A 22,952-nucleotide genomic window follows, 5' to 3' on the forward strand; every position below is an offset into this window, starting at 1 on the left:
ACTCAGAGGATGTCAGAACATACAGAACACTCAGATGATGTCAGAACATAAAGAATACTCAGAATCGTATGTCACATATGCGTATAACAGAACCCGGCCCTGTGATAAGGGACGCGGTAAACAGAATCATCATATATTAATTTCATGTATCATGTATGCATATATCAGAACCCGACCCTCCAGTGAGGGGTGCGGTAATAGAGCCCGGCCCTCTAGTATGGGACGCGGTGAACAGACAGATCATATGCTATCCTGGCCACCACCCCATATCATTATATCATCATACCATATAACAGAGCCTGGCCCGCCTATGAGGGACGCGGTGAACAATGTAGGGGAATGCGCACGATAACAGAACTTGGCCCGGGACGCAGTGAATCATATCGTAGCGGACACACGAGGACATAACAGAACCTGGCCCGGGACGCAGTGAAAGATACATTGAGTCATGCACGAGCAGAGTCGTGAGAAACCACATGCATAGACATCAAGACTCAACAGACCAGTGTACTTACCGATACCTGGAGGCTCGGAACAGATTTCAGGTCAATCCGGCGTAGTATGAGGAAGTTACGAGCGTTTGAAGGACAGAGCGCTTTATAAGCGTTTCAGAAGCCTTTTTCGGAGAATCAGAGTCATAGTCATATCAGGCACCTTCAGATGTCCTTACGCATCAGATCAAATAGAGATTTTGGAACCATACTTACGTATAAGAAAATTATGGACGTCTTGATACAGAAAATTATGGACGTCTTGATACAGAGCGATCCGAGATCGTATACGGAAGTTAGGGACATTAAATCTTACAGAAGTTCTCGCACCAGAATAAACATATCAGAATGCTCTTACCAGGATACTGATTTCGGAATTCTCATATCAAGATACTCATATCGGAATACTTATATCAGCATACTTACATCAGAATACTTATATCAAAATACTCATATCGAAACACTTATATCAGAAGACTGATATCAAAATGCTTATATCAAGACACTTATATCAAAATACTTATATCAGAATACTTATATCAAAATACGTATATCAGAATACTTGTACCAAAATACTTATATCAAAATACTTATATCAAATACTTATATCAAGGGATGAACTAGGATCACAAACTCGGGTCAAGAAGTGAATTAGAATCATAATCAGACTCAGAATCACAGAACAGAGTTACCCCAAGGCAGCATATCACATTATACCTTACTTGGCTCTAGGACATGCCAAAGAAAGAAAGGGTAAGCCTTACATACCTGTGCCGCGACCAACTAGTTACGCTTGTTCATCCAACTTGTCAATCTACATTCAAAAGGATTCATCCATTCATTAGATTCGTTGTCACATACTTGCCTTAACCTTTCAAACACGTTTGCTTATATTCTGCCGGAATTTCGGCAGCATCTCCCCTGTAAATATACCAACCCCGAGAATATGGCTCGGCCCAATTCAACAACAACCCAACCAACAACCAAGCTACAACATCAATAAGAGGTTCAAAACACATTCTAACATTAGTGACCCTTTTCTATACAATTCGACGACATTCCACTTTCATTTAAATCAACCGCATGCAATCAAACCAACATCCATCTTCATGCATTCAAGTACTAATCAAAACTATTTAAACAAGATTCAAGAACTCCTCGGACAAATCACAAAATATTCAAACAACCCAACAATGCACCATGGAACCCGAAATCTTCCAACTTCCATAGGAACCATCACAACACATTTCTTTCTTCAAAATTCACAATCTACACCAACAAACCACACTTTTACAACATTATTATCATGATTACAAGAAACTACCTTTGATTCAAATTGGCTTCCAAAAACAGCCTGCAACAATTACGACACCATCTTAGATCATTAAGCTCTCATTTACATCACATAATCCTCAACACAACAACCCAAACATACTAAATAAAATTAGTTCATTCTTTGACATGCAAAACAGTCCATTTTCGGCCAGCCCTTCAACACACACATTCCATAATTTTCATCCATTTTTTTGCACATCACAACAACACATAATCATGCTAAATACACTTAATTCATCATTTCTACACACCACACACACACACGGCTACACACACTAATCTCAACTCCAACTTGAATCATTAAGTTCTCATTTTCATCATAGGATACTTATCAACAACAATCAAATTACCATATAAAAATTATTCCATTTTGTTTTCCTACACAACATGTACACACACGGCCAAGCTTCCAACCATGCATGTTTTCATGCTTCTCTTCCATTTCCACATACCACAACATACACAAACCATTTATAACATATAAAAGAGGATTAATTCTTACCTTTGCCTCCCAACTTCTTTACTCAACCAAAGTGCGGAAAACAATGAAACGGATGGCCTATCTTCCGAAACAATTACACGACGTTGTAGAGGGCCCTTGAATTAGTAGGAATACCACAAGAAAATAATTTTTGGGCAAGATTTCATGGAGCCAATTTTCCATGGCTAGGGCCGTGTTATATCCCGTAATTTCGTATAATTGGAAAGTCTTGGAAATAATTAGAACTTGTATGTTATAAGGCAATATTTTGATTTTTGTTAATATGCCTAGGTTGTTTATGAAAAATGTTGGTGTGAAATATGGAGGATGTCCAAGGGCAAAATTGGAATTTCGGGAATTAGTTTCGGGAATTACAAAACGAAACATTAACGAATTGGGCCAAGAAAAATTTGAACAAAAAAAAAATTGAGGCCCAAGTCTTTGGGGTGGCCGGCCAAGAGGCCAAGGCCCAACCCATTTTTAATGGTCAAGTGATATAGATGTGACCACCCATTTGGATATATATCAAGGCTTTACTTTAGACTTATCAAAAAAAAAATCAATCAACTCCACTTTGAGCTTATAAGCCCCATTCGGCCGAACCCCCATTTTCCAAGGAAAAAAATAAATTAATTCTCTAGCCTTTGTCTTGGTTCCAAGAAAATCTTGTTCTTCCCATATTTGTAGTGCACTCAAGGCGCTCTTCAACGAGATACAATTAGTTTGGCGGAAGAATCACGTTTGCGGCAAGTCGGATTTTCAAGAAAAAGGTAAGAATTTTGCCCCTTAAATGGTATGGAATTTGTATGAATATGATAAGGATTGAGAATAGACGAGCACCTCGTAGTTTTGATGTATGTATGAAACCGTGGTTGTGTGTGTGTGTGGTGTTGTGGCCGTGAGCTATAAGGAGTAGAAGGAAAAGGTGAATTTGATTTGTTTAGTTGATTAGTTGTGTCGTTGTGGCATTTATAACGTAAACGAATGTTTAACGAAGTGAATTGGTATTGAAAATGGTGGCGGATTATTATGGGAATGTATATGACTTTGGTATATTCGTGTATATCCTTGCATAATTATGATATTAAGACTTTAAATGTGAATTATGGTTGTTGTTAACGAATTTGGAATGAAACAATCCGAGTTAGTAGGTTCGTCGTAATTGTTGACATTTCGGATGAAATATGGAAAGTGACGAACTCCTAGAACTTATGTATATTGTTTGGAACATAATTGGAATGTGCTTGAATAACCTTGAATGGGTGAATGAATACAACAATGTGGGCATTAGTTTGGTATTGTGAAGTTTGAATGAAAGTTGTCAACTTATATAGTAAGGAAGAATATTGAAGTTAAGGTGATTTACCTATGATTTATGATGTTTGTGATGTTTGGGTCGTTGTGTTGATGTATATTGAACCGAGCTAAGTCTCGGGGGTGTTACATATATAGGGGAAGTGCTGCCGAAATTTCGGTAGACGAATATGGGGTTAAATGTACTCTTAAGCTTTGAAATCTCTAATTGGTAACCTTGACCATTTGCAGATTCTGGACGAAACGGGATCTGAGTTTGGGGTGAGCATAAGATGCTTATAAGGTATGTAAAGCTCCCTACTTCTTCTTTTGGCATGTCTTAGTATGTTAGGTTGATATCGGAACCCCGGGAGCAATTCTGCTCCTCAAAATCCGATCTATAAAATGGCTACTATTCACTCAATTCAACTGAAGCCTAATGACCCTATTTTGGCTAGAAAGCAAGTAAGCGTCCGAAACTTATGTAAATGCAATCGGATTACTTCGAAACCTTTATGTATGATCCCATAGACCCCAAATGTCCGTAAATCATGTTCGCCACCTGGACTTGACCCGAGGTGGGCCCGCTAACCCGAGATGCCTTATTCGTTCTATTAGGCTCTCTTTTTGGATAAGTTTCGATAAAGAATCTTCGATTTTGAAATTGTCCTCTATGAAATAATGTTTTGATTATTATGATATACTAAGCTATGTTGTGAGCCATACGTACCACTTTGGAAACATTTTTGTGAAATAAACTTCCGTACTAACTAATTATCCGACTACTTTCGTTAATGAAATGACTTATGGAGTACTCAAGTTTTGAAAGGCTATTTTGATATACAAATTGCATTGTTTGCTCACGACTCCGCTCGTGCCTTACTATGACTTCGTTCACCGATTCCCGGGCCGGTTATGATTCGTGCGCACTATGATAATTTCGGTCGTATGCTGTGTTCGGTTCCCGAGACCTCGCCATAGGGTCGGGTTCCGTTAGGAGTTATGCTGTGATATGTATGATGATATGTGTGTTCGGGGATGTACGGGGATTTGAACCTTCTGGTGTTATGCTGTGTGTGGCACCAGCGTCGGAGTGGTGACCACGTTCCTGAGCTTTGCATGATTTCGTTTGCATTATGTATATATGATTTTGATACACATTTTGATATACCGTTCGGCATTTCTCTTTTTTTTATCCTGTTCGCTTTCAGTTGTGGCCTAAATTTATGTACTCCATGCTTTACATACTCAGTACATCTTTCGTACTGACCCCCTTTCCTCGGGGGCTGCGTTTCATGCCCGCAGGTACAGACGCCGGTGATCCACCACTGTAGGCTCCACTTCTGCTATTTTGGAGTACTCCCTTTGATTCGGAGTCCACTTTCGGTATATATATCTTTTGCCATGTATATATTTTTGTATATCTGACTATTTGGGTACGGCGGGGCCCTGTCCCATCATATGATTCTGTCGGTCTGTTTAGAGGTCTGTGGACATGTCTGTGGGTTATGGTCTTTCTGTATGGTTATGTGTATATGTTTTTTGGGCGATCCCATACGCCGAGGCGGCCGGTCCGCATATGTTTGTACATTGCTTTGTTAGCCCTGTGTGGCCTTTGTTGGTGTTTGCTGTGTACAGGGTTATTCTGGATAGTCCGAAAAACAAAGGAAACTCTGCCGAAATTTTTCTGGAAATTATCTGAATTTTTAATATAGCCTTCTCGGCTTCTGCTATATATTTGAATGCATTCGATAGATGGGTCTGGGTGCCCAAGTAGGGTGCCAGTCGCGGCCCACGGGGCTGGGTCGTGACAAAAGTGGTATCAGAGCAGTTTGTCCTTGGAATGTCTACAGGCCGTGTCTCGTAGAGTCTTGTTTATCGGTGTGTTGTGCACCACATCTTTAAACAGGAGGCTACAGGGCATTTAAGGTGTCACCTTTCTTTGGAATCTTAGATCGTGCGATAGAGCTGTGCTATTAGGATGATTTTGATCTGATTCGTTGTTGTGTTTGCAGTGATGCCTCCGAAGAAGGCAACGGCGGCCCAGAAGGGCAAGGCAGGGATGGCAGGCACTAGTCAGGCACAGCGAGTTACCCGGGCTCGTGTTTATGATTTGCCTGAGGTCGTGCCCCACTCAGAGGGGTCCGCTACACCACCATTGGTACAACCTGGAGCAGGTCCATCAGCTGCTCCAGAGGCCCGAGTACCCGCTCCTGAGACTCCAGCTCCGCAGCCAGGGGCGGAGGACAGGACCCTGAGGGAGGCTGTACAGTTGTTGACCACATTGGTATCAGGGCAGGCTCGCAGAAGTGGGCGGAGAGATGATGATGATGACGACAGGCGTGACAGCCTGAGAGTTCGAGAGTTCCTATCGTGTGGCCCTCCAGAGTTTTTCGGGTCTAAGCCCGATGAGGACCCCCATGACTTTATTCGGGGGATGCGGCGCTCACTAGACTTGGTCAGGGCTTTAGAGACTGAGTCTGTTGAGTTGGCTTTGCATAGACTGCGGGATGTTGCTGCTCACTGGTATGAGTCCTGGGAGCTATCCAGGGGTGAGGGTGCTACCCCAGCTACTTGGGACGAGTTCGTGACTGCTTTCACTCACCACTTTTTACCCCCAGAGTTACGGCGGGCGCGGGTTGACCGATTTTTGCATCTGCAGCAGAGGGGTCGGAGCGTCCGGGAGTATAATATGGAGTTTGATTCTTTGGCCCGGTATGCACCTGCCATAGTAGCAGATATGGCCGATCGGATGCACAGATACGTGATGGGGTTAGACCGCTATTTGATTGATGGCTGTATGGCGGTGGCATTGCAGGCAGACATGGATATTGCCCGACTACAGGCTTATGCCCTGGGTATGGAGGACCGACATAGAGCTGATTATTCCAGCAGAGATCGAGATAGGAGGCCGCCCAAGAGGGCCAGATCCGCAGGTTATTCTGGAGATTCTCGAGGCGGACAGCCTCAGCAGCAGCAGTCAGGCAGACATCCTCCTCTGTCAGGCCGGGGTACACAGCCAGCCGGTAGGAGATTTGACAGTGCAGGACAGTCTGGGGCCGGTTAGAGCTCCAGAGCATCAGGGTCACAGATAGCTAGAGGTCCCAGCCAGTCCAGACCACCCAGGCCCTGTTGTTCCCATTGCGGGAAATCGTACCCGGGAGAGTGTTATCGACTTACTGGAGCCTGTTTTTCTTGCGGTGGTCAGGGCCATCTTATGCGAGATTGTCCGTTGGCGAGCGGTTCAGGTAGTGTAGCTCAGCCGACGGGATCAGCCGCTGGTTCATCATCTGCTCCATCAGTGGCGCGCCCTGCAGGGCGAGGTATGCCAGCACCGGCGGGACGCGGTCGAGGTCGCGATAGTGCTTCAGGTCCTAGCGGTCCCTAGAACCGCATATACGCATTGGCCAGCCGCCAGGATCAGGAGGCTTCGCCGAATGTCGTCATAGGTACATTATTGGTTTTCTCCAGATCTGTATATGCACTGATTGATCCTGGTTCTACTTTGTCATATATTTCCCCGCTCGTTGCTAGTAAAATTGGGATAGTGTCTGAGCCTATAGAGCCATTTGAGGTAGCTACACCGATCGGGGACTGTATTATAGCCAGGCAGGTATATAGGGATTGTTCTGTGACTATATATGATCGTTGCACTAAGGCTGATTTGATAGAATTAGATATACTGGAATTCGATGTTATTATGGGTATGGACTGGTTAGCTTCTTGTTATGCTAATGTTGACTGCCAGAAAAAGGTAGTCCGTTTTTAGTTTCCAGGGGAACCAGTTATAGAGTGGTTCGGGTCTACAGCATCTCCGAGGGGTAAGTTTATTTCGTACCTCAAGGCTAAGAAGATGATTCAGAAAGGTTATATCTATCACTTGGTTCGTGTGCACGACACTACAGCTGAGACACCTACTATTCAGTCTGTTCCGGTCGTAAATGAATTCCCAGATGTATTTCCTGATGAGTTTCCGGGTCTTCCGCCTGAACGGGAGATAGATTTTACTATAGACTTGTTGCCGGATACGCAGCCTATATCTATTCCTCCGTACAGAATGGCACCGGCTAAATTGAAGGAATTGAAAGAGCAGCTGAAAGATCTGTTAGATAAAGGCTTTATCAGACCCAGCGCATAACCCTGGGGAGCGCCGGTATTATTTGTAAGAAAGAAAGACGGGTCACTGCGCATGTGTATTGATTATCGACAATTAAATAAGGTGACTATAAAGAATAAATATCCCCTCCCCGGGATTGATGATTTGTTTGATCAGTTGCAGGGTGCTAAATACTTTTCAAAGGTGGATCTGCGCTCAGGTTATCATCAGGTGCGAGTGCGAGAATCTGATATCCCAAAGCCTGCTTTCAGGACCCGGTACGGGCATTATGAATTCAGAGTTATGTCTTTCAAGTTGACTAATGCTCCAGCGGTATTTATGGATCTCATGAATCGGGTATTTCGGCCTTTCTTGGATATGTTTGTTATTGTGTTCATTGACGATATTCTGATTTACTCGCGATCAGCCGAGGAGCATTCGGATCATTTGAGGACAGTACTTGGCACCCTTCGGCAGCAAAAATTATATGCTAAATTTTCCAAATGTGAATTCTGGTTAACTTCTGTGGCATTCTTGGGGCATGTTGTCGGAGCAGATGGTATTCGGGTCGATACACAGAAAATTGAAACTGTACAGAATTGGCCCAGGCCTACTACACCGACAGAGGTGCGCAGTTTTCTGGGGTTAGCCAGATATTATCGCAGGTTCGTGGAAAAATTTGCTTCTATTGCGGCACCACTGACGAAGCTTACTCAGAAAGCAGCGAAATTTCAGTGGACCGATGCCTGCGAGCGCAGTTTCCAGCTGTTGAAAGAAAAATTAATTACATCCCCAGTGTTAGCTCTTCCAGAAGGATCAGACGGGTGTGTTGTCTTCTGTGATGCCTCTGGTATTGGGATAGGTTGCGTGTTGATGCAGCACGGTCGAGTCATAGCCTATGCTTCCCGACAGCTTAGACCGCACGAGAAGAATTATCCCACTCATGATCTTGAGTTAGCCGCGGCATTATTTATATGGGGTCCATGTTGATATTTATACGGACCATAAGAGTCTCCAGTATATTTTTAAGCAGAAAGAATTGAATTTGCGGCAGGGAAGATGGCTTGAATTATTGAAAGACTATGACGTTGATATTCTGTACCATCCTGGGAAAGCCAATGTGGTAGCGGATGCACTTAGCCGCAAGTCCATGGGCAGTTTAGCTGATGTACCATCTGGTAAGAAAGACTTAGTTCGAGAAATTCATCAGTTGGCCAGCCTTGGAGTTCGTTTGGCAGACTCTGGAGATTCTGGGATTTCTGTTCGTGCAATTGCTGAATCATCTATTATAGCAGAGGTAAAGTAGCGTCAGTTTGAAGATCCTATCCTGGTTCAGTACAGAGATGTGGCCCTTAATAAAGACAAGACTCCGTTTGAAATTTCACCTGAAGGGGTATTATTATATGAAGGCAGATTCTGTGTTCCGGATGTTGCAGGCTTACGGCGACAAATCATGGGCGAGGCGCATAATGCGCGGTATTCTGTTCATCCTGGTTCCACTAAAATGTATCATGATCTCAGAAGTTTGTATTGGTGGGATGCTATGAAGAAAGATATTGCAGAGTTCGTTAGTCAGTGCCCAAATTGTCAGCAAGTTAAAATTGAACATCAGAAGCCCGGTGGGTTATTACAGGAGATGGAAATTCCAGCCTGGAAATGGGAGACGATTAATATGGATTTCGTTGTTGGGTTACCGCGCACTCCACGCAGGTACGATTCTATTTGGGTTATTGTTGACCGATTGACGAAATCAGCCCATTTTCTTCCGGTCCGGACTACTTATTCGGCTGAGGATTATGCTAGATTGTATATCAGAGAAATAGTTAGACTTCACGGAGTCCCTGTACCTATTATTACTGACCGAGGTGCCCAGTGTACGGCAAATTTCTAGAGGTCATTTCAGGAGGGATTAGGGACTCAGGTGAGCCTCAGCACAGCTTTTCATCCTCAGTCCGACGGGCAGGCCAAGCGCACTATTCAGACACTGGAAGATATGTTGCGAGCCTGCGTTATTGATTTCAGGGGCAGCTGGGATGATCACTTGCCACTTATTGTATTTGCCTATAATAATAGTTATCACTCCAGCATTCAGATGGCACCGTACGAAGCCCTTTATGGTAGAAAATGCAGATCTCCTATTGGTTGGTTCGATGTGGGCGAAACTAAATTAATTGGGCCAGATGTGATCCAGGAAGCAGTAGATAAAGTGAAACTTATTCAGGAGCGATTGTTGGCTGCACAGAGTCGACAGAAGGCATATGCAGACAGACCACGTCGACCATTAGAGTTTCAGATTGGCGACTGGGTATTTTTTAAGGTGTCGCCTATGAAGGGTGTTATGAGATTCGGTAAAAAGGGTAAGCTTAGTCCGCGATATATTGGGCCGTATCAGATCATTCGGAAGATAGGCGAGGTCGCCTATGAGCTAGACTTACCATCCGATTTGGAGGTAGTGCACCCGGTATTTCATGTGTCCATGCTGCGAAAATGTATTGGTGATCCTTCCAGAATATTCCCAGTAAATGACATTCAGGTAACGGAGCAGTTGTCTTATGAAGAGCAGCCTATAACTATTCTGGATCGGCAGGTCAGGAGACTACGCACTAAGGAAGTGCCTTCTGTTAAAGTCCTATGGCGCAATAACAACCGGGAAGAGATGACCTGGGAGTCGGAGGAGGAGATGAGGAGGAAATATCCCCACTTGTTTCCTACGCCCACAGGTAATCTAATCTTTTTTTTTAAACTTGCTGTATTAATCGATGGATGAATTATGTGTACTACTTACAAGAGAGGGACTCCCCCGCTATGCTCATAAGACTTTATAAGACTAATTTAACATTCGGGGGCGAATGTTCTAAAGGGGGGGAGAATGTTATATCCCGTAATTTCGCATAATTGGAAAGTCTTGGAAATAATTAGAACTTGTATGTTATAAGGCAATATTTTGATTTTTGTTAATATGCCTAGGTTGTTTAAGAAAAATGTTGGTGTGAAATATGGAGGATGTCCAAGGGCAAAATTGGGATTTCGGGAATTACAAAACGAGACTTTAACGAATTGGGCAAAGAAAAATTTGAACAAAAAAAAAAATTGAGGCCCAAGTCTTTGGGGTGGCCGGCCAAGAGGCCAAGGCCCAACCCATTTTTAATGGTCATGTGATATACATGTGACCACCCATTTGGATATATATCAAGGCTTCACTTTAGACTTATCAAAAAAAATCAATCAACTCCACTTTGAGCTTATAAGCCCCATTCGGCCGAACCCCCATTTTCCAAGGTAAAAAAATTAATTCTCTAGCCTTTGTCTTGGTTCCAAAAAAATCTTGTTCTTCCCATATTTGTAGTGCACTCAAGGCACTCTTCAACGGGATACAATTAGTTTGGCGGAAGAATCACGTTTGCGGCAAGTCGGATTTTCAAGAAAAAGGTAAGAATTTTGCCCCTTAAATGTTATGGAATTTGTATGAATATGATAAGGATTGAGAATAGACGAGCACCTCGTAGTTTTGATGTATGTATGAAACCGTGGTTGTGTGTGTGTGTGGTGTTGTGGCCGTGAGCTATAAGGAGTAGAAGGCAAAGGTGAATTTGATTTGTTTAGTTGATTAGTTGTGTCGTTGTGGCATTCATAACGTAAACGAATGTTTAACGAAGTGAATTGGTATTGAAAATGGTGGCGGATTATTATGGGAATGTATATGACTTTGGTATATTCGTGTATATCCTTGTATAATTATGATATTAAGACTTTAAATGTGAATTATGGTTGTTGTTAACGAATTTGGAATGAAACAATCCGAGTTAGTAGGTTCGTCGTAATTGTTGACATTTCAGATGAAATATGGAAAGTGACGAACTCCTAGACCTTATGTATATTGTTTGGAACATAATTCGAATGTGTTTGAATAACCTTGAATGGGTGAATGAATACAATAATGTGGGCATTAGTTTGGTATTGTGAAGTTTGAATGAAAGTTGTCAACTTATATAGTAAGGAAGAATATTGAAGTTAAGGTGATTTAGCTATGATTTATGATGTTTGTGATGTTTGGGTTGTTGTGTTGATGTATATTGAACCGAGCTAAGTCTCGGGGGTGTTACATATATAGGGGAAGTGCTGCCGAAATTTCGGTAGACGAATATGGGGTTAAATGTAATCTTAAGCTTTGAAATCTCTAATTGGTAACCTTGACCATTTGCAGATTCTGGACGAAACGGGATCTGAGTTTGGGGTGAGCATAAGACGCTTATAAGGTATGTAAAGCTCCCCACTTCTTCTTTTGGCATGTCTTAGTATGTTAGGTTGATATCGGAACCCCGTGAGCAATTCCGCTCCTCTAAATCCGATCTATAAAATGGCTACTATTCACTCAATTCAACTGAAGCCTAATGACCCTATTTTGGCTAGAAAGCAAGTAAGCGTCCGAAACTTATGTAAATGCAATCGGATTACTTCGAAACCTTTATGTATGATCCCATAGACCCCAAATGTCCGTAAATCATGTTCGCCACCTGGACTTGACCCGAGGTGGGCCCGCTAACCCGAGATGCCTTATTCGTTCTATTAGGCTCTCTTTTTGGATAAGTTTCGATAAAGAATCTTCGATTTTGAAATTGTCCTCTATGAAATAATGTTTTGATTATTATGATATACTAAGCTATGTTGTGAGCCATACGTACCACTTTGGAAACATTTTTGTGAAATAAACTTCCGTACTAACTAATTATCCGACTACTTGGTTAATGAAATGACTTATGGAGTACTCAAGTTTTGAAAGGCTATTTTGATATACAAATTGCATTGTTTGCTCACGACTCTGCTCGTTCCTTACTATGACTTCGTTCACCGGTTCCCGGGCCGGTTATGATTCGTGCGCACTATGATAAATTCGATCGTATGTTGTGTTACGGTTCCCGAGACCTCGCCATAGGGCCGGGTTCCGTTAGGAGTTATGCTGTGATATGGCTGGTGATATGTATGATGATATGTGTGTTCGGGGATGTACGGGGATTTGAACCTTCTGGTGTTATGCTGTGTGTGGCACCAGCGTCGGAGTGGTGACCACGTTCCTGAGCTTTGCATGATTTCGTTTGCATTATGTATATATGATTTTGATACACATTTTGATATACCGTTCGGCATTTCTCTCTTTTGTATCCTGTTCTCTTTCAGTTGTGGCCTATATTTCTGTACTCCATGCTTTACATACTCAGTACATCTTTCGTACTGACCCCCTTTCCTCGGGGGCTGCATTTCATGCCCGCAGGTACAGACGCCGGTGATCCACCACTGTAGGCTAAACTTCTGTTATTTTGGAGTACTCCCTTTGATTCGGAGTCCACTTTTGGTATATATATCTTTTGCCATGTATATATTTTTGTATATCTGACTATTTGGGTACGGCGGGGCCCTGTCCCGTCATATGATTCTGTCAGTCTGTTTAGAGGTCTGTGGACATGTTTGTGGGTTATGGTCTTTCTATATGGTTATGTGTATAAGTTGTTTGGGCGATCCCATACGCCGAGGCGACCGGTCCGCATATGTTTGTACATTGCTTTGTTAGCCCTGTGTGGCCTTTGTTGGTATTTGCTGTGTACAGGGTTATTCTGGATAGTCCGAAAAACAAAGGAAACTCTGCCGAAATATTTCTGGAAATTATCTGAATTTGGAATATAGCCTTGTCGGTTTCTGCTATATATTTGAATGCATTCGATAGATGGGTCTGGGTGCCCATGTAGGGTGCCAGTCGCCGCCCACGGGGCTGGGTCGTGACAGGCCGAACCCTCACCTTTCCATTCTCTTCATCTTTTTTTTTTGTTTTGTTCTCCTCCTCTTGTCTTGAATTAAAAGAAGACTCATTTATATATATACATATATTTTCAAGCATGTGAGTGCCATTGCGATATTCCACCCTTTTAATAGAGATTTTCGACGTAACGTTTTGCATGGGATTAGGGTTTTCTGGTTAAACTATATGTCTATAATCCATCTTAGGTATTGTAGGTTCATTATAGGAGTCTTTCGTGGTTGTAGTAGGTGTAGGAGTAGCTGTAGAGGTTTGGCCAGCCACCAGAGATGACTGACCAGTGGCCACGACGACCATATTGCTGGCGGCTAAGATTTAAAAATTAGGGTTTTGCATGGAACTAGGGTTTACGTTGAGAGCGTTTTTAACTGCTCCTTTTTTTTTCGTGCTTATTTTACAATTTCTCGAGTCTATATAAAACAAATTATTATAGTTTTATTTTGTCATATAGTATCATATTGCTTCTTTATTGTGTTTACTTCTCTTTTAATGTCATTGTGTTTTTGTCTCTTCTAATGTCATTGTGTTTTTGTCTCTTCTAATGTCATTTTTTTTGGTTTAGACTTTGAATTTTCAAGCGACAAGATAAATTTCTCTTCGAGTTATTTCCAACTCAATGTATTGAAGAACATTTTTCCTTATCCATTTTGTATCCTGTTGTGGATATATCAAAATATGCGCTATTCAACTTCCACGATTATGTGAAATTTGAGGGTAAGACGTAAGTACAAAAGATTGATCATTTTATGGAGTAATAACTCAGTTTTACTATTGGTATTTTGATAGATGTAGTTAATAAGAGAGGCATTTTGCTTTCTCCTTGCAAAATAATGATTGAAAAATGTAAAAATAACATGTTAAACCCCAGTTTTGGATTACTCCTTAAATCACATAATTAATGATGTTGTTGATGTTATTTTATTTTTAAAATTATTGAGAAAGTTTAAATTACTTTCTTGGTCCCAAAATTGCTCCAAAGACTATATTAATACTAGATGGTGTTTGAGCACGGGCCCAATAATACAGATGAAATCATTGAGGTTAATAATGGATTTTAAAACAATGTTTCAGGATGCTATAAAAAGGTATAGAACTGAAGTTTTAGGAGCAAGAACAATGTTTGTGGAGGAGTTAAAACAATGTTTCAGGATGCTATAAAAAAGTATAAAACTGAAGTTTTAGGAGCAAGAACAATGTTTATGGATGTTATAAAAGGTATATAACTGCACAAAAACAGTAATGCAAATCTTTTCCCAGCCTACAAATGCATGTTTAAGGAATTGTATATATATTCATTCACCACACTTAACTCTAGAGACAATCAAGTTAAAAGTTACGGGAGTCCGGAACCAAAATGACATATTTTTACAGCAATTAGATCAAAATAGGCTGTCTTTTTTTTTTTATACCCAAATGGGTATTTCGTTGATCATTCAACGAAATACCCCAGTTACTGTTCATAGCAGCAACTCTTTTTTTTTTTTTTTTTTTTTTTTTTGCTATTTCGTGGATTGTTCCACGAAATAGCTTTTTTTTTAATTCTTTTTTGCATTTCGTGGAACAATCCACGAAATAGCTTTTTTTTTTTTTTTTTAATTTCGTGAAAAAAATGATTTTTTTTTTACATATCATGACACAATCCACGAAATAGATGTTTTTTTTATTTTATTTCGTAAATAAAAAAAGAAATAGGAAATTATAATTTTTTTTTTTGTTTTGCATTTCGTGTATTAAAAAACGAAATAGGATAAATTTTTTTCTAATTTCGTTCGTATAAAAAGGAAATTGGAATATATATATATATATATATATATATATATATATATATTATTTCGTGTATTAATGAAGGAAATTGATTTGTTTTTTTATTTTTTTTGCATTTCGTAATCTAATGAACGAAATAAGTTTTTTTTTTTTTTTTGTATTTAGTGAATAAAAAAACGAAATAGGAAATTATATACATATATATATATATATTTTTTGCATTTCGTGTATTAAAAAACGAAATAGGAAAATAAAAAATAGGAATATATATATATATATATATATATATATATATATATATATATATTTCATTCATGTACCAATGAAATAGGATGAATATATATATATATTTTTGTGTTTCATTTATAAAAACATTTATATATTCACGAAATAAAAAAAAATCTTATTTCGTTTGTTAATAAACGAAAAAAACAATAGTTGTAAAGTCAAGACATAACTTTATTTTAAATATAAATATAATTCTAAAAAATATAGGGAGAAAAACTAGTTGTAAAGTTGTCAAACTTTAGATGGTCATAGCTTTGCGCTCGGACGTCCGATTTACGCGATTTTTTTTTTGATTTTGGGTATTTTTCCGAGATCTATGCACACAAACTGCCGCAAGGCGGTTTGGCCGAGCCGATTTTTAAAAAAACGCCTTTTATCACATTCAATTTCAATTTTTCCCCAAATTGGCATGAAATTTTCAGTTTTATTTACTTATAAGATGATGATACGCAATAGATTTCAACGTAAAAATCCAGGGATAATGTATCTGTGAATGTCAATTTCACTTCTGCGGTTTCAATTTTTGAAAATAAAGCTGACTAATTTTCTCGATATATAAAGTTGACTAAAATAACCTTACAGTAAACACTAAGTTTTTTGAAAAATATATTTTAAAAAAATTAAAAAATGTCTTTTAATCAATTTGGAATATATATATATATATATAAGATCAATTTCAAAAATACATAAAAAAACTATTTTTTTTTTATATTTCGTGGATTGTTCCACGAAATGCAAAATAAAAAATAAAAATAAAACAGTTTTAAATTAAAAAATAAAACAGTTTCGTTAATATAAATAAAACTGTTTTTTTTTACATTTCGTGGAACAATCCACGAAATATTTTATTTTTATTTTTTATTTTGCATTTCGTGGAACAATCCACGAAATATTTCATTGGTACATGAATGAAATATATATATATATATATTCCTATTTCGTTTTTTAATACACGAAATGCAAAATATATATATATATATATATATATGTATATAATTTCCTATTTCGTTTTTTTATTCACTAAATACAAAAAAAAAAAAAAAAAACCTATTTCGTTCATTAGATTACGAAATGCAAAAAAATAAAAAAACAAATCAATTTCCTTCATTAATATATATATATATATATATATATATATATATATATATATATATATATATTTCCAATTTCCTTTTTATACGAACGAAATTAGAATTTTTTTTATCCTATTTCGTTTTTTAATACACGAAATGCAAAAACAAAAAAAAATTATAATTTCCTATTTCTTTTTTTATTCACGAAATAAAATAAAAAAACATCTATTTCGTGGATTGTGTCATGATATGTAAAAAAAAAATCATTTTTTTCACGAAATTAAAAAAAAAAAAAAAAAAAAAAAGCTATTTCGTGGATTGTTCCACGAAATGCAAAAAAAAATAATAATAAAAAAAAGAGTTGCTGCTATGAACAGTAACTGGGGTATTTCGTTGAATGATCAACGAAATACCCATTTGGGTATAAAAAAAAAAAGACAGCCTATTTTGATCTAATTGCTGTAAAAATATGTCATTTTGGCTCCGGACTCGGAACTTCACTACCTCTAGCATACAAACAACAACAACAAATTCAATTTCTCTACAACTTCCACGTTGAAGTCTTTAAGTTTGTTTTATATAAATTTGGAAGTAAAAGCTGAAAGAAGTCTAAGTGACTATGATTCTTAAAACTCGGTTCATCATTCTAAAGTACATGTGACTACTCCTCGGAAAACATCCTCCAAGTTTAGTCCCGCAACAACAATTAAGTCAAGACACTGCAAAATGAGGGTGTTACTGGCATACGAATTTAAACATTATAAACAAGGCATGTCCTAACTCCAAAATTAATTCATATTCATTATTTGAGAAGGTATCTAAGGAAAACTTCTTTTTTATTCTTCTTTGCCATTGATTTGCAGTTTGAAAACATAAAATTAAGCTTGACGGTATGTTACACCTCGTAGTTTCGTCCGTTGAGATTCGTTAGGCGTTAGTTGTCCTAATCGTGGAAACGGGAGTTACCTTAGGATATATGAGATTACATGTTCCCATATTATGGTTATGGGGTTTTAATCCCATGAACTGAGCTATGGAAGGATTTAAGAACAAACAAATAAAGGAATGGAGTTTGTGGGAACTTTGGTAAAATTTGCAAAATTTTCGAACAGGATTTTGGTCCAGATTGGGGGAGGCATATCTCCTATAATATGAGGAGTTTTGGTGTGTTTCTTTTGTCCAAATTGAATTTCATCGAGTCTAGTTTCCAACGCAACAAATGTGACGTTTGAGTAAAACGTTGTGGGTGTTTTACGACAGACTGTCTGAGCAGAAAATTTCTGCGGACCATTTGACGGGCCGCAGGAATTTTGACGCCCCGCAGAAAATTCTGCGGCCTGTCAAACTGCACCAACCCAGCGTAAAATGGTCACAGTGATCCATATTTGACTGGTCAGTTCTACAGACCATTTTGACCGTCCGTAGGAATTTTGACGGCCCATCAAAATGAGCGCATAATTGTCTGACGGGATTTTAAGTTCCGCTTTATATAATTTACTCACTTCATTTGGACATTTCATTTCACCAATCAGATCCAAAGGCTCTCCAAAAACCCTCTCTTCAACTCCATAAACTAATCCAAGTCAAAATCCAAGGGAGATTAAATATCAAGAGGCAAGAATCAAGATACCCATGTGTTAGAAGCCTTGCTAGGGTTATTAGACTCCAAGAATTCTTTGGATATTGAAGCTAGGGTTTTTATTTAAGTTGATAGCTTGCTCCAAAGCTCATTCTTATGAGATAAAAAGGTTGTTTTCATACTTATTACATGTTATCAAGAATGTTTAGTTGTTGAACAACTTGTGTAGAAGGAGAAAGTAGAAGATGAGTTCTAAATGTAGTTTTTATGATGTTTTTGAGTAGTAAGCTAACTTGAGTTATAATTCTTAGTATGATATGGATATAATCTTGCTATGGAAGGTAATAATGGTGATGAGGAAGCATTATTATGAAAATGTGCTAAAATGGGTATGAAGTTGCTAGCATAAGTTAAACATAAGGATGAATTTTGAAGGCTAAGTCGAATGTGAATACTTGATTATGATATTGTGGATATTATTGTGGTTGTTGGGAGTTGTTTTGTGATATAGTGGAAGTTGACGAAATAGGGGAAATGCTGCCCAATTTTCATTAGAACATGAATTATCCTAGGTTGAATTGAAGAGTATCATTAAGGCTTAACCATGGTATGAATCCTTTTAAATGTAGATTATTCAAGCTTCAACGGGGAACGTTAAGTAGTTAAGAAGACAACGAGGTATGTAAGGCTAACCTTTCTTTCATTAAGGCATGGTTCCCTTGCTATATGTATCTTTCATAAGTTCTATAATGTCTTCCAAATGACCCTATCTCTAAGATTACCAAAGCTCACGATTCTCGAAACGTTCACGATTCTATTGCCTCTTTATATGATAGTTGATCCTCTAAGGATATATATAACAAAAATGATGATGTCAATAATGACGATAATACTCATGAACTCCTATGTATACGAATTTAAGTATGTATGACTATTATGTAATACCGAGCTTATATGGCCGGGTATGATACCTATTGCGCACACCACTGCAGTTGGGTACGGATAACACTGAGCCTTGGTAGGGCCAGGTATGTACGACACCGAGCCTTGTCATGGCCGGGTATGTGAAACCACCGAACCTTCATGGTCAGGTATGCTATGAATGCGAATATGTATATAAATACGGATATGGATATTTGTATATGTATATATGTATGTACACAAGCACGCACTATAAATGGAAGGTCCCTATGAAAGACAAGTAAGTAATTACGATGATGGCTACTATCTCTTGATTCTCCCTTCTTATGCTATTTCTTATGATGTCTCTTATGCTCCTATTATGATGTTGATTACGCTTTACATACTCAGTACATTATTCGTACTGACGTCCTTTTGTTTGTGGACGCTGCGTCATGCCCGCAGGTGGACAGGGAGACAGGCTTGATCCATAGATATCTTATTCAGGGACTGCATAGAGGAGCTCCATTTCATCCGGAGCTACAGCTTTTGGTATTATTCTTTTGTGTACATACCTATGGGCATGACGGGGTCATGTCCTGCCTATATGATGTGACATACTCTACTCTTCTTAGAGGCTTGTAGACAGTTGTATATGATTAGATGTCCTTAGCCTTGTTGGCTCATATTTTGTATATCATTTTGATAGCCTCGTCGGCTTGTGTATATGGATATGGGCATTGTTATTGATGAAGATATAGAGGTGTTGTTGCCCAATGAGATTAGCACTATTAATGCATATAAATTATGAGTAAGCCATGTGGCTCACCTAGATGTGAATATGAGAGTACGATAAGAGGTACCCGGGTGGGTTAGCACAGCACCGGGTGCTCGTCATGGCCCTCCGGTTGGGTCGTGACACGGTACCTATACCACAACTACATAGTACCAAGGACAACAATATAAGTTATGACAAGCAGTGTCACAAAGGTCGCACAACAGCAGGAGACTGTCATCAACCGTGTTGTAGCAGATGTTACATTGCACTTCCGTGTACAAATCCCGCGGTCGAGTTGTTGCATTACCAAGGTGATAACAAACATGCATAAACACTTCCATCAGTAATACATGAGAGACAGTCAAGAGATTATACCTTGTCTAGCTATCAGGATTTCTAGCTAAATGCTCATCCAACTGAAAAAAATACATAAAAAGCTACGTAATACAATCATCATCCCAATTTGTGATGATGTGTTGCACATGTAAAATATCGTAGCACCAAAAGCATAAATTGAAAAAACCCCATTTGTTTCTTCAATTGTCTGACATGATTAACTTTTTTATGATGTATTTCTTATGTCAATATGAAGTAAATTGACTACATTATTCTAGGATGGTCCAAAAGAGAAACTATGCGTTCATTAGCTCTGTTCGCTGCTAGCACCAAGAGCCGTCATTCTACACCTATGAGAAAGTAGTAAGAATGTATTTAAAAAAGACTATGGAACATCGATTTGAAGCAAAAAGCCATATCTAAATAGATGTTTTATTTTTCCTGAGGAAGAAGTCGATAGATTAGTCTTCTATGTATTGTTTCTGCCTTTCTATATAGTTGAATCCCTTGTTAACATAAATGAGTAATCTAACAAATATTGAATGTAGGCTTTCAATGGAGCACATATGGTAGCTTTCTTTATTATATTTAGTGTTTCTTTTTGCCAAATTCATTTGTTTCCTCTGTTTTTTCGATTATAAATGCAACATTCTTACTTTAGGTAAGAGTTGTTGACTTATCAATAGCAACTTGCGAATCTCAGTATTAGCCCTTGCGAATTTTCACATCAAAATTTTTCGATCGGCGGTCTGAAAATCCAAGGTCTGTTTACCCCTTTGACAAATTAGTCTAAGATTTACTTGGCTCGGGAGTCATAAAGAAGTAATGAAGTAAGAAACTGGAAAAATAATGATCAGTTAATCACCAATACAACTAAAATAGCAAAAGATTAAAGTGAAAGAATTAGAATAAGAATGCTTAAGAAGAATCGATGCTGTTACCTTGCTCGTAATTGAAGTTTGGACGTAGGATGAGTATTTCTTAATTCACCATTTTTTTTGTGGAAACTTAACATAAAATCAAAGAAAGAAAAGGATATTTGAGGGTGATGAATCAAATTATCTTAAATAAGTTAACCACCAGTCAGAAGCCCAAAATAACCCAATTCATGAAAACCCAAAAATTAAGTAAAAACAAATAGAGTAACTTTGAGGTTGATGAATAAAACATACCTCTGAGTAGACCCACAAAATCATCAAAATTTCATGGAAACCCAACACGTAAAATCAAACATATGTGGATGCGAAGCAAGACTATTCCGTTCCTGCAAATCAAATTAAATGACAGATAAAATACAATTTTTACTTCTATTGAAATTAAGAGTTATGGAGGGTATGAAAGAAAAACTACACACATGCAACTATAAGTAAATTGAAGGGAACGACCCATAAATTGAAGGCAACGACCCATAGATATTAGAACCAGAAACAGCAAAACCCAGAAATGGAAGGAAAAGAAAACAGTCCCTTGTAAAAATTGCGACATATCATAATGGGGGTTGAGTCTAATGCAATTGGATTTAATAAGAGTGGGAGAAAGATAGCACGTTGTTGGGAAGAGTTAGCTCAAGAGAAAACTTTGCCGCTTAGAGCTCCAAGAGTAAAGCGTAGGTTTTCAGACTACAGAAGAAGCACCGAGAAGATAGATTAGACCGTAACGTGGCGGTTCTGATTAAAAGACAGGTACAATCACCCAACCTAAAAGACTAAACTACCCTTGGTTTGAATTTTATTTCCTTTTTAGCAGGCATTTCGATCCGAGTTGTTAACTCATGCTTCTATATTACTAGAAATATTGTTAAACTTCGGTTAATATATTCTAACCAATTAATTGGATAAAATTGATTCAAGGGAGAATGAAATTAATAGAATTTTATCTGGTATATTTTGTATTATTCATGTTTGTTACTGAATAGTCTCATATATGTTGTATACATTGTTTTTGTTGTAATACGATTGCTTTTTTCAATCGCACTGTAACATTATTGTTTGTTTATGTGAAGCTCTTGATATGGAAGGTGTTGGAGCAAAGAAGAGCAATATTTTATATTTGTCTAGCTATTTCATTAAACTATAAAATTAACTTTATACACATATACAAAAACATTTTTTCTCTTCTATGTCGACTAAATTTGCAGGATTATATGCATACACATAATATTTTTATATATTCTACTATGATTAAATTAACAACAATTTCATTTTATAAATTCATTGATTTTTTTTACGACTGCAAAGCGCGAACAAATTAACTAGTTAAATTAAAAAGGATGACATTTGAACCATTTGACTCGGAGCCTTGTAGGCAGCGTCTATGTAGAGACATGCACCTCTTTGAAGGAGTTTCATTGAAGGTAGTTTTAAAATTAATTAAGGTAATTATTATTTATTAGATTAGTAAGAGGGGCATTTGCAAGAAGGGTATTTTAGTAATTTAACTTTTGACTTAAGAGTTTTCCACTTTATATGTATATAATACATACATACACATCTCTCTCTATATATATAGACACACACATAAAGAGACTGTTGTTTGATGTTACAAGTCAATATCTTAAATTTTTCTTGCTTAAGAAAATCTCATATAAGTTACATTTTGCTGGTCCAATTCGGACACAAAAGCAATATATATATATATATATATATATATATATATATATATATATATATATATATATATATATATATATATGATATTGACTTGTAGCATCAAAGAACAGTCTCTTTATG

At 38.1% G+C, this 22,952-nt stretch overlaps 1 long non-coding RNA gene across 1 annotated transcript; it reads right to left on the minus strand.

Moving 5' to 3' along the window:
* Positions 1–17,350: 17,350 nt before the first annotated feature.
* On the minus strand, positions 17,351–21,876 carry LOC132631608 (uncharacterized). The gene is made up of 3 exons (XR_009578914.1): positions 21,578–21,876; positions 21,396–21,487; positions 17,351–20,303 (listed from the first exon to the last, which is right to left on the minus strand). It is a non-coding gene; the product is annotated as an uncharacterized LOC132631608 (long non-coding RNA).
* Positions 21,877–22,952: the final 1,076 nt, after the last annotated feature.

Source organism: Lycium barbarum, chromosome 3 (assembly GCF_019175385.1).
Source record: "Lycium barbarum isolate Lr01 chromosome 3, ASM1917538v2, whole genome shotgun sequence".
Taxonomy (NCBI): Eukaryota; Viridiplantae; Streptophyta; class Magnoliopsida; order Solanales; family Solanaceae; genus Lycium; species Lycium barbarum.